This window comes from Drosophila navojoa, chromosome 4 (assembly GCF_054131105.1).
Source record: "Drosophila navojoa isolate 15081-1374.11 chromosome 4, UAZ_NAV_1.0, whole genome shotgun sequence".
Classification (NCBI taxonomy): Eukaryota; Metazoa; Arthropoda; class Insecta; order Diptera; family Drosophilidae; genus Drosophila; species Drosophila navojoa.
In genome coordinates, this window is record NC_142892.1 from 25782525 (window position 1) to 25796430 (window position 13906).

Consider the following 13906-nt stretch of genomic DNA (forward strand, 5'->3'; position numbering starts at 1 on the left):
TGTATTTTGACAAACATGGCTTGGGTGCGAGTTCAAATCCCGCGGAAAACTCTTTTTTGTAAATTGCAAATTTTGTGATTTTAGCTTCTTTTATATTTTTTAAATATTTAAATTTTATTTTTAAATTTTATAAAAGTGTTTCCTTCCGTGTTATCAATGCCTATTAATCCTATTTGTACATACATGTACATACATATGTAGATAGCTCAAGCATATAAATGTCGCAATTTGATACTAAAAATGCCGATTGCCACGCCCCTAGTAGCCGTAGATACCTCATTTTTGGCCAGTTCTTAGAAAGAGCTAACGGTAACGAAATTTGAATGCTTAAGCTCAAAAAATGTGTGTCGATATGCCACGCCCCCAAAGAGGCGTGACAATTATTTTTGGGGCATCGATAGAGGAGGTTACCAGTAACTGAACTATCCAAATTTGAAGCTTCTAGCTCTTACACTGTAGGAGATATAAAGTTTTGCGGTTTGCCACGCCCCCTTTGGGCGGACATATATCCACCATAGCTTGTTGGACTTGGGTGGTCAACTCGCGTATATATACCAAATTACAAGTTTCTAGCATCAATAGTGCCTAAAATATAGCCAAATTTGAAAAATTACTATATCTTCAGGTCCGATGTGCCACGCCCCCAGTAGGCGTAGACATAAAATTTTTTCATCAGTCATTATAGAATTATAGCATTAGCTCACGTGCGAAATTTCAACGTTCTAGCTTTAGAACTTTATGAGATACAGTTTTATCTGATTTGCCACGCCCCCAATGGGCGTAGACTTGGGGGGTCAACGCGGATCTACATACCAAACTTCAACTTTTTAGCTCTTCAACTAACATGATTTCTGGAATATCGGAAAATGCATTTTCCGATTTGCCACGCTCCTAGTGGGTGGATCGGGATTTTAACACTTTATAAATCGGAGTTATACACGAGTATGTGTTCCAAATTTCAAGTCTCTAGCTTCAATAGCGGCGAAATGAACTGCGTTCATACGGACAGACGGACAGACGGACGGACAGCAAGACGGACATTGCACAAAACCAATATACTTATTCACTTCGTGAATGAGTATAAAAATTTGTTAAGCTAAGAATTACATTAAGTCATGAAATCTCAAGATATGTTTGTAATACTGAGTGATAATTGCGTTGCTCGTAATGACCTGAAAGCCATACGAAACATTAGCCAGGAGATCACTGCGTTGATCGCATAGGAAAATTATAATACAAGGAATATAAATGAACAAAGTTGAAAAAAATTAAGAATAACCAAATTGAAAAAAAAAGTAATTGATTATGAATTGAAAAAAATTAAAGAAAAAAAATAATATATTTAATATAAATACATTTTAACAAGAATTATTATATTATCGTTTCATACTTCTATGCGAAGTAACAGTATCAGTAAATTCGAAGAAATAGAATCTAAGGAATTTGTCGAATTTAGAATAGCACCCAAAATGGGACTCATAGACACAAAGACAGTGGATTCCACTGCAAACGTAATCAACAAAATTGAGACAAATAATATGGATTCTAAAATAACAAATATATTGCTGTTTATAATCGTCATAATTATGAGTGCATATTTAATTTATAAAGCATACTTGCTGCACAACAAATGTATTACAAAGAGGGCCTTAAGCCAAGCTAATGATCTAGACAAGATCTAAATAAATGCACTGTAGTATGTTGTATGACAGAAGAAAACTTTTATATATGTCTTAAAATCGGTTCTAGTAATAAAAGCTCAAACTAAAAACACAAATATTTTTCTAACATATAAGAAATGACTAAAATGACAAACGCACATATTAGAGACATATGTATGTCAGCAAGTCCTCAACAGAGAGCCAGAATTCCTAGTGAGATCACTAAATGTGCTTCAACAGCACAAAGAATTTATAAGCGTATATGAATTCTTAGGAGAATATATGGAAACATTCGGTGGTGTTACATGTTCATTATATAATCTGACCCAAATCGAGCAAGGTCTTGTCTTAGCGACAACCGTTCCTTATTTACAGGCTAAAATAGTAACTGAATACAACCCTATTCTAGGACAATCCAAAAAAGTTATGGTGCGATTGCATCGCTAATAAGCTGTAGTATGTCTCATATAAAAATAATATATATTCAACACATACACATATACAAGAAGCGATCAAGTAAACATAAATTTACTCCAAATATTATCGGCCACATAAGTGGACCGCTCATATGCAAGACGCATGGGAATAGCCGTGTCAGCATTTGACCGCTTGACAACCCAACGGCTCATATAGACAACTAATGTATGTATATGCCCTTTGCATATATGTACATACATAAATACATACTGCGCTCTCTCGCTCTGTTGCCTTCAGCGGCAGAGATATATAATAAGAAATTTATGTACTTTTAGCTTAAGACATTTTTTGATACTTATGATTCGATCATTGAATAAAGAGCTTGCAAAGAAGCAACATCAAATACTTCTTACTACATGTTAATATCTACATGGCGACCGTGACATGGTCTGCCCGCCAGTATCTACATCAGTGTTGTGCTAATAATTTAAAGCAGTGATAGCATATAAGACTCGTCACAATCAAAATGAAAGAAAGTGAAAATGAAAGTCAACAGCGACAACAGCAACAAATACAACAAAAATGAGCAAGAGCACCAGTGGCCACGCAACAGCAACTGCGATTTATATTGATAAATAAAAGAAAAAGAGTACAAGAATTGGAAAATCTGAGTGAGTAGAGGTCAATGAGTGAGGGTCAAAGAAAGAAAGCCGGAAGAAGCGGCTTGAGAGTACGCCTGCAGAAAAGAAAGGCAGAAACCTTAAAACTATTGTTCGCCACCAACCCACCACTACGTTGGCAGGCAACAAAAGCTTTACAAAATGAGCTTGATCAAATACAGCAAGCACAAGAAAGCATAAAGGCCAAAAACTCAACTTCTACCACTATATACAAACAGATTCCAATTATTAACAAAACTTCTAATACCAGGAATGCCACACTGCAGAAAGTCACCATAGACAAACCCAAGAAGAAGTGCCCAAATGACTGCGAGGGACCTCTAGGAAGTGCACATTGCCATTACACGTGCAAACACTGCACGGCAACCTGTACGGCCAGCATCGGTACCGCCTGAGCTCATAGGCCCCGGACATCAGCAGCAGAAACAACAGCGTGAAAGGCCTTTTATGCCATCGAGGGAACATCAGCGAGCCAACCAGTGACGACCAGCTGATGTTTTATTTTAAACAACACAACAACAACGAAGGAGATAGTTTAACTAAAAATAAAAAAAAAAAACAACAAATTTGTTTTTGCACTGCGATGCATACACAAAATTAATCTTAAAAATATTGTAAAGCGGAAGCGATAATTGCATAATAAAATAAGTAAATTTGATGATATATTTGATACCAATATGGGTCTAATTGAGACAAGGACGATGGACTCCACTGCAAATGTAATTAACAAAATAGAGTCTTCAAATTCAGATTTAAAGTTAACAAATGTATTTTTATTGATAATTGTAGTAATTATGAGCGCATATGTAAAGCATACAAGTTACACAATAAATGTGTAACAAAAAGAGCCTTAAGCCATGCTAATGATCTAGATAAAATCTAAGCTACATATACGCCAACTATTATAAAAATAAAAAATAAAAAAATTATAATAATAATAAAAAATAATAAACTCATGATCAAAAATGATAAAATGATAGCAAAAATTAATGCAATTTACAATAGAGAACCTAATTTTAGACTAAACGCATTTAGAATACTACAAAGGCATCTTGATTTCATTACAATTTTCGAATTCGAAAATGAGTACATAGAAGCTTTTGATAGTATAGCAAGCCCACTGTTCGGCTTACTCCAGATAGAAAAGGGTATAGCGTTAAGCACATTACCTTACGTAATGGTCAAAGCTGTAGACGAGATACATCCGATAGTTGGTTCAGCAACCATAGTACTCGTGAAACAACATCGCTAAATGCAAATTAAAATATAACAGCCATATAATAAGTTCGTTTTCAAGAATACATTTCCATTAAAGAATGGAATGGAACGAAATTGCGAAAACCATAGACGTTATAAGTTTGAAAAATCATATAAGTGCATCAATAAAGATGCAGTTATAAAAACGAACACTTTAATTAACCACATAGATATCATTGTGAAAGAATACAATAATATATAATATATAATATATATATATAATAATAAATGTTTAAGAGTTCTGAAATCTCTAAACACAAGACTAAGTTCTGTCGCTAATAGGCGACACATTCAAATAAATGTGCCAAGTAGTCTAAATCTATTAGCGGACTTTGATCCAAGCCAATTAAAAGTCTTAGACGAATCCATACAGTCAAGCGACACCGAATCTGATAGTGATATTGAAACACTAGAAGAAACAATTAATATAAAAAATTATAAACCAAATACAAACATGGCAAATCAGGTCGCATTAGATAGGGAATATGTGAAGCAGATTTCCTTTTCAGTCCCTGAATTCAATGGTAAAAAGTTATCATTGAATAGGTTCTTAACAGCTTTGATGCTTGTTGTAAGAACTAAAGGCGACCAAGAGGATATAGCGGTTGAGGTTATTAAAGCAAAAATAACCGGAACAATCTTGTACAAAGTACAACACGAAACCACTATATCCGGAAATATCAATAAACTAAAAGATACTGTCAACGGGGAATCGACCGATGTTTTAAAAGCCAAATTGTTAAACATAAAACAAAAAGGCAAAACAGCATCCCAATATATGGCTGAAATTGATAACTTGCGGAAGCAGTTAGAATCAGCTTATATTGACAATGGTCTAGACCCGGACAATGCAGAAAAATTCTCAACGAAAGAATCTATTACTGCAATGACTAAGAACTGCGAGCATGAGAAACTGAGAATAATTCTAGAAGCAGGAAACTTCGTTACTTTCAACGATGTGATGGGTAAATATATCCATTGCAGCACTGAAATGACTGGAAACGCCAGCATAGTATTATTCCAGCAAAGCCGCAATATAGAGGAGGTGGTTACCGATACCAAAGAGGTAAAAACAGTAGCCGCGGTAAATACAACTCTAACAATAACAATAACAATTACGGAAATAATGGTAGAGGCCGAGGTTACAATCGAGGAAGATATAATTCCAACCGAGGCAAATAACAGCATTTCAACACAAATATCAGGCATTGGTGAAGGTTCAGTTTTTTCAAAAGGTTTAGCATTCGTAGAATTATCTACAGGCAAACATGTAATACCACATAATTTCCACTTAGTCGATAAAGACTTCCCAGTTCCAAGCAATGGCATTATCGGTATAGATTTCATTAAAAAATATAATTGCCAATTAGATTTCACACAATCAAGTGATTCTCTAATACTGAGGCCAAATAATCTAAATTATCAAATAGATATACCAATAATACACACGTGTGATAATAATGCCACAATACTTCCAGCTCGTGCTGAAGTAGTCCGTCAAATCAATTTAACTTCGAAAGAACAAAATGTTCTTATTCCAAACCAGGAAATCGACAAAAGGAATTCTTATTGGAAACACTATTTCCAATAAAAATAATACATTTGTCCGAATATTAATTCAATTATAGTAATAAACCTTAACAAGATAACAGTAGAAACGCTATGTGACTACGAGATAGTCCAAGAAATTAGCGAAGAGAGACAAAATACTGTCATGAAAAAACTAATTAAAAATTTTCCACCTCTGTTCAAGCAAACCTTAACCAACCAGAACAAAGCAAGAACTGAGATTAAAAGATAAAGAACCAGTGTATATACAAAATTATAGAATACCACACGCTCACAGAGAAGAAGTAGACAGGCAAGTCAATAAACTCATTCTTGATAAAATAGTAGAGCCTTCAGTTTCCGAATACAACAGTCCGATATTACTGGTACCCAAAAAAGGTTTACCAGGCTCAGATAAAAAACGATGGCGATGGCGATAGACTATCGTCAAATTAATAAAAAGCTATTATCTGACAAATTTCCACTTCCAAGAATTGATGATATTCTTGACCAACTAGGAAGAGCTAAATATTTTTCATGCCTAGACTTAATGTCTGGATTCCATCAAATAGAGTTAGAAGAACACTCTAGAAATTTAACGTCATTTTCAACTAGCAATGGTTCATATCGTTTTACACGATTACCCTACGGTTTAATAATAGGGACTATAGCATTTTCTGGATTAAACCCTTCTTGTATATGGATGACTTAATTGTCATCGGTTGTTCTTAAAAACTTAACAGATGTTTTTGACCTGTGCAGAAAATACAATCTAAAACTACATTCAGAAATATGTTCTTTCTTCATGCACGAAGTGACATTTCTAGGTCATAAGTGTACTGATAATGGTATTTTACCAGATGACAAAAAATATGATGTCATCGAAAAATACCCAGTCCCCACGGACGCTGATAGCGCTAGACAATTTATTGCATTCTGCAACCATTATAGACGGTTCATTAAAAACTTCGCCGAGCATTCACGTATGTGCTAGATTATGTAAAAAGAATATCAATTTCCAATGGTCCGAGGAATGCCAAAATGCATTCGAATTTTTAAAGTAAGCCTTTATTAAGCCCACCTTGTTGAAATACCCTGATTTCAATAAAGAATTTTGCATAATTACAGATGCAAGCAAATACGCATGTGGAGCTATACTAACACAAAATTATGGAGATAAACAACTGCCAGTTGCATACGCTTCACGCTCATTCACCAAAGGTGAAAGCAACAAATCAACTACAGAACAGGAACTAGCAGCAATCCACTGGGCGATTACATATTTTAGACCATATATTTATGGCAAACAATTTACTGTAAAAACAGATCACAGACCATTAACATATTTGTTCTCAATGACAGACCCCAGCTCAAAACTTACAAGAATGAGATTAGAGCTAGAAGAATATGACTTTACGGTAGAGTATCTGAAGGGAAAAGACAATTTCGTAGCTGATGCACTCTCACGCATCACTATTGAAGATTTAAAAAACATTACTAAAAGTATATTTAAAGTCACTACAAGATATCAAAGTAAATGTTCAAGATTTGCCTATGCAAACACTTGACAACGCTTCTAAGCCCAACGTATATGAAGTCATTTGCAATGACGAAATACGGAAAGTAGTGACCTTGCACATAACGAATAATACATGTTTTTTGAAGCATGGAAAGAAAGTTATAGCAAGAATTGATGACGATCTGTACACCAATGGAACCCTTGACTTAGGTCAATTCTTCCAAACGCTTGAAAAGCAAGTCGGTATACTTAGAATCAGCCAACTCAAAGTGGCACCGAGCGAAAAGATCTTTGAAATAACTTCAATAGAATCTTTCAAAAGAATGGGCAATAAGATATTAAAAACATTAAGAGTAGCGCTACTCAAGCCGGTGAACCTAATAAATAATAATAAAGATCAAGAAGCGATATTGTTTACATACCATGATAATCCAATTCAAGGAGGTCATACAGGCATTACAAAAACTTTGGCCAAAGTAAAAAGACATTATTATTGGATAAATATTACACGTCATATCAAAGAGTACATTAAGAAATGTCCAAAATGCCTAAAATCAATAGTAACAACAAACATAAAGACCCCAATGACAATAACAGAGACTCCGATACATGCTTTTGACAGAGTGATAGTAGACACTATAGGTCCACTACCACGCTCGGAAAATGGCAGTGAATACGCAGTTACGTTAATATGCGATTTAACAAAATACTTAGTTTCAATACCAATTCCGAATAAAAGTGCAACAACTGTTGCCAAAGCTATATTTGAAAATTTTATTCTGAAGTACGGTCCAATGAAGACGTTCATTACGGACATGGGAACAGAATATAAAAACTCCATTATAAATGCCTTGTGCAAATATTTGAAAATAGACAACATAACGTCAACTGCACATCACCACCAGACTTTAGGGACAATAGAACGAAGTCATCGAACATTCAACGAATACGTTCGTTCATACATATCTGCAAACAAAACTGATTGGGATGTTGGGATACAATATTATACATATTGTTTCAACACCACACCATCAGCGACGCCTGAGTATTGTCCATACGAACTAGTTTTTGGTAGACTACCGAGACCATTAGTAAACTTTAATAAAAATAATATAGTTAACCCATTATATAATTTAGAAGACTATGCTAAGGAAATAAAATTTAGATTAGAAGTTGCATATAAAAGAACAAGAGTTATGTTAGAAAAAGCCAAGGCTCTTAGGAAATTAGAATATGATGGAAATGCTAAGAATTTGGATTTAAATGTAGGAGATAAAGTACTAATAAGAAATGAAACAGGGCATAAATTAGACCCAGCATATATAGGACCATATACAATAGATAAAATAGATGATAATGAAAATGTTTTCATTAACGATAGTAAGAATAAGAAACAGAAAGTACATAAGGATAGGCTAAAAAGATAAAGTAATTAAGGGTTTCATGAAATCGGTTTGATCAACCAAATAAATAAAAAAATAAATAAATAAAAAAAAATTTACATTTTAAAATACCATAAATTTAAATAAAAATAAAATACCTTTCATTTTTATTTTTATATGAATAAATTGATTTTTTTTTTTAACTAACTATTTTCATAAGCCACAAACAAAATACATATACAAACATATTCAATTACTTTTAGGTTAAGATTAACAAAAATATATATATTTTTACCTAGTATGTATATGTATATTATACTTAAATAACTCCATATATTACGTTATTTTTTTAAAAGGGGAGGTGTAGTATGTCTCATATAATAATAATATATATTCAACACATACACTATATACACATATACATGAAGCGATCAAGTAAACATAAATGTACTCCAAATATTATCGGCCACATAAGTGGACCGCTCATATGCAAGACGCATGGGAATAGCCGCGTCAGCAATTGATCGTTTGGCAAGCCAACGGCTGCCGCTTGTATATATTTACATATATGTCCACTGCTGCCTTCCGCAGCATCGGCTCATATAGCCGTGTCAGCATTTGACCGCTTGACAACCCAACGGCTCATATAGACAACTAATGTATATGCCCTTTGCATATATGTATATACATAAATACATACTGCGCTCTCTCGCTCTGCTGCCTTCAGCGGCAGAGATATATAATAAGAAATCTATGTACTTTTAGCTTAAGACATTTTTTGATACTTATGATTCGATCATTGAATAAAGAACTTGCAAAGAAGCAACATCAAATACTTCTTACTACATGTTAATATCTACAAAGCTATTCAATCCTAAGAATGAATTGGGAACAACTCAGCCTCCATATACGTGAAATAAAAGAAAAAATTAGCAAGTCTTATAAATGTATAACACAGAATAGGACAATACAAAAAGAAACGTTAAATAAGCATGCGAAAATTCTCGTTGATTCATTCAACGACGCACGAACGTTAGTAAATGACAATAGAGAAATAATTGGCAAATCAAATTGGACAAAGATTTCAAAACTATTGATCAAACTACGTTCGAACCTTATAAACGTAAAAGAAAACAAATAAGAAGACTCTAGTCGAGACTGCTCGACTAGGAGATACCCTGAACCCTCCAAGCTGATATTCTTATCATTCTGCACTTCTTTTATGCACGCACACATGCATACATATGCATCCACCCTCACGCGCCCGCGCTCTGCTAACTGCGCAGTAAGCAGCGACTGCGCTTGGGCTGCGCTGCAGTGTGGGCAATAGCAAGAGAATTTACTTGATGAATAACTTCTTTTGTAAACATACGATCTTAATGAAATTTTCAGGGCGTAATTATATGTTCAAAATGTGTGTACATTCCAAAGCACAAGTCTCTAGTACTTGAAATACGTTATTTACGAATTGGGGGCAATGATGGCGTGGTATCCAAAATCTGTTGATTACAAAATGTCTGTATTCATCATATGTATATACACAGTAGATCTGAAGTCTCCACGTCTAATAGTACTCCGATGAGGCTCAAAAAACAAAATCAATTATTCGATTATTCTCGATAAAAAAGCTATCGAATGAGTTATCGAAAAAATAAAGCAAACTCGTACTGCGTATGGTATACACGAGTATGCACACAAAAGCTCTCTAGCTCTTATATCTTCTGAGATCTCGGCGCTCATACGGACAGACGGACGGACGGACGGACGGACAGACGGACAGGGCTATATCGACTCAGCTCGTCGTGCTGATCAAGAATATATATACTTTGTGGGGTCTGCGACGATTCCTTCTGCCTGTTACATACTTTTTCACAAAACCATTATACCCTGATTTCCCATTTTCAATGGGTTCAGGGTATAACAAGTAAGAAAGCTCTAGTCGAGACTGCTCGACTACGAGATCCCCTGAACCGTACAAGCAACTGATATTTCAATAATAATTAGCACTCACACACGCACTCATGCAAACAAATACACGCACACACACACACTCACATATACAGGCGATTCCGCTTGGGTTGCGCTGCAGTGTTGGCAATATTCGGAGAACTTATTTGTTGAATAATTTAATTTCTAGACGTACGATCGTACTGAAACTTTCAGAACGTAATCATGATGTTTAAATGTATGTATACACCGAAGCACAAGTCTCTAGTATTTGATATACGACTTTTACAAAGATGAGGGTGGGGGATGTGGATTTAGGGGTGGGGGGTAAATTTTTAACAAAAACCGAAATTGTATAAAATACATCTTAATATACGTTTTAAATTTGGAGACTCTAGCTTGAAAGATGTAGGAGATATAATTTTTTAAGTGATCTTCGATAAGGTTTTTTATCGATAAAAAAGTATCGGAATGAGTTATCGTTTTTTAGTGATAAACTCGATATGCGCGTGATATATACGGACATTTTAAAAAAAGTTGTAGAGTCTAGCTCTTATATCTTCTGAAATCGACGCGTTCAAACATACGGACAGACGGACGGACGGACAGACGGACAGGACTAAATCGACTCAGCTCGTCGTGCTGATCAAGAATATATATACTTTGTGGGGTCTGCCACGCCTCCTTCTGCCTGTTACATACATTTCAACAAAACCATTATACCCTGATTTCCCATTTCAATGGGTTCAGGGTATAAATATAAGCTAGATATATTCATACCAACCGTTTTGAACACACCTCTAGCTATATTCACTGGCAAAGAACGGTCGACAGACATAGAATCAGTTGACGAAAGTTCCGATTCTGAATCCGAAACTCAGATAAAAGAAAACGATCTAAACGATCTAACAATACCAGCCCTATTTAAATTATCGGAACCCGATAATGAACTAGAAGAATATTTAGACATAGATTCTAATACGAGTAAAGTAGATACAACAAGTAAGAAAGCTCTAGTCGAGACTGCTCGACTACGAGATCCCCTGAACCCTACAACCAACTGATATTTCAATAATAATTAGCACACACACACACACACACGAATACAAACAAACAAACGCACACACATACACATACAAACAAACACATGCATACACACACACTCACATATACAGGCGATTGCGCTTGAGTTGCGCTGCAGTGTGGCAATATTATGAGAACTTATTCGTTGAATAATTTAATTTCTAGACGTACGATCGTACTGAAACTTTCAGAACGTAATCATGATGTATAAACGTATGTGTATACCGAAGCTCAAGTCTCTAGTATTTGATATACGACTTCTACAAAGATGAGGGTGAGGGGGTTGATATAGAGGCGGGGGGTAAATTTTAACAAAAACCGAAATTGTATAAAATACGTCTTAATATATATTTAAAATTTGGACACTCTAGCTATAATGATGTAGGAGATATAATTTTTTAACTGACATTCGATAAGGTTTTTTATCGATAAAAAAAGATCGGAATGAGTTATCGTTTTTTAGTGATAAACTCGATATGCGCGCGATATATATGGACATTTTAAAAAAAAGTTGAAGTCTCTAGATCTTATATCTTCTGAGATCGACGCGTTCATACATACGGACAGACGGACGGACGGACGGACAGACAGATAGACGGACAGGGCCAAATCGACTCAGCTCGTCGCCCTGATCAAGAATATATATACTTTGTGGGGTCTGCCACGCCTCCTTCTGCCTGTTACATACATTTCAACAAAACCATTATACCCTGATTTCCCATTTTCAATGGGTTCAGGGTATAAAAACTTCAAGATACTATAGTTGGTCATCCGACGTAGTAAAGGCCAAACTATCTGAAACTATGCAAAAAGGAAAAACGGCCGAAAAATTCACGACCGAAATAGACAATTTACGAAGGCTTCTTGAGGCTTCGTATATTGATGAAGGTTTACTAGCAGAACATGCTGATAAATTCAGTACCAAGGAAGCCATTGACGCAATGATGCGAACAAGGTAAACTAAAAACAATCCTTGAGTCTGAAAACTTCAAAACAATAAATGAGGCCATAGCCAAATATGTACAATGTAGTACAGAAATGACGGGAAATCCCAACACAGTGTTCTACACCCAAAGGGGTCGAGGTAATTTCAATAACAGAGGTCGTGGTAGAGGCAATGGCCGCGGTTATTATAATAATAATAATGATCGCTACAACTACCAAAATACCAATCAAAATAACAACTATAGAGGAAACAATAGACGGAATTGCAATAATAGAAGTAATATAGGAAACAATAGAAGAAATAACCAGCAGAACAGCGGTTATAACCGATACAATAACAACAATAATAATAGCAATGTTAGGGTGGCCCAAAATACTTTGGGAAACTCCCAACACCCTTTTGAAAATCAGCAGTAAAGATATCAGAAATTCACATTATCAATCTCAGCCAAAATATATATGTAAAATTTACAAAAGCTAGTACAGGAAATGAATTAGTCTTTTTAGTCGACACCGGCACAGACATCTCAATATTAAAAGAAAATTCGGATTTTTATCAAAACATCCAAACAAACAATATAATTAACATACAAGGAATAAGTAAGGAAGTTACTAAATCCAAAGGATTTACTTCTATAGAAATACAAACCTCAAAATATATAATTCCATACGATTTTCACATCGTGAACACAAACTTCTCTATTCCATGTGATGGAATACTAGGAATCGATTTTATGAAGAAATATTACTGCCTATTGGATTTCAATCCTACTGAAGACTGGCTAATAATTAGACCAAACAATTTAAAATATCCCATTTATGTTCAAATAACATACAGTTCTGGCAACAACTCCATAATTCTGCCAGCAAGATCTCAAGTAATCAGAAACATTAAAATAAACTCAGAAGAAGAAAGTAAACTTATTCCAAATCAAGAAATTCAACATTGTATTTACATAGCAAATACCATAGTAAATTCTTAAAACGCATTCTTAAGAATGCTCAATACAACTAACGAAGACCAATTCAATTCATTAGCATAAATAGTTTAAAATATGAACCACTTTCAAACTACGAAGTAGTTACAACAACTGCAGAAAAAAGAGATAAAATTGTCCTAAGTCATCTATCAAAAAATTTTCCGCCATTATTCCATAAACAGCTAACGTCACTGTGCGTACAATATAGTGATGTGTTCGGTTTAGAAACCGAACCAATGACCACAAATAATTTCTATAAACAAAAACTGAGATTGAAAGATGATGAAGCGATATATATAAAAAATTATAGAAATCCTCATAGCCAAAAGAAGAAATTCAGAAACAAGTCCAAAAACTAATTGACGACAAAATAGTCGAACAGTCCGTATCCCCCTATAATAGCCCTTTGTTATTAGTGCCCAAGAAAACACTTCCAAATTCTGAAAAGAAAAAATGGCGATTAGTAATTGACTATCGTCAGATCAAT

At 34.7% G+C, this 13906-nt stretch overlaps 1 long non-coding RNA gene across 1 annotated transcript in view; it reads left to right on the forward strand.

Annotated features, from left to right (window-relative positions):
* LOC149091561 (uncharacterized) overlaps positions 1–11116 on the forward strand; it is a 168876-nt gene extending 157760 nt beyond the window's left edge. Inside the window, exon 2 of the long non-coding RNA XR_016196865.1 lies at positions 10957–11116. This is a non-coding gene — a long non-coding RNA (uncharacterized LOC149091561). The remainder of the gene's footprint in view (positions 1–10956) is intronic.
* The last annotated feature ends 2790 nt before the right edge of the window (positions 11117–13906 follow it).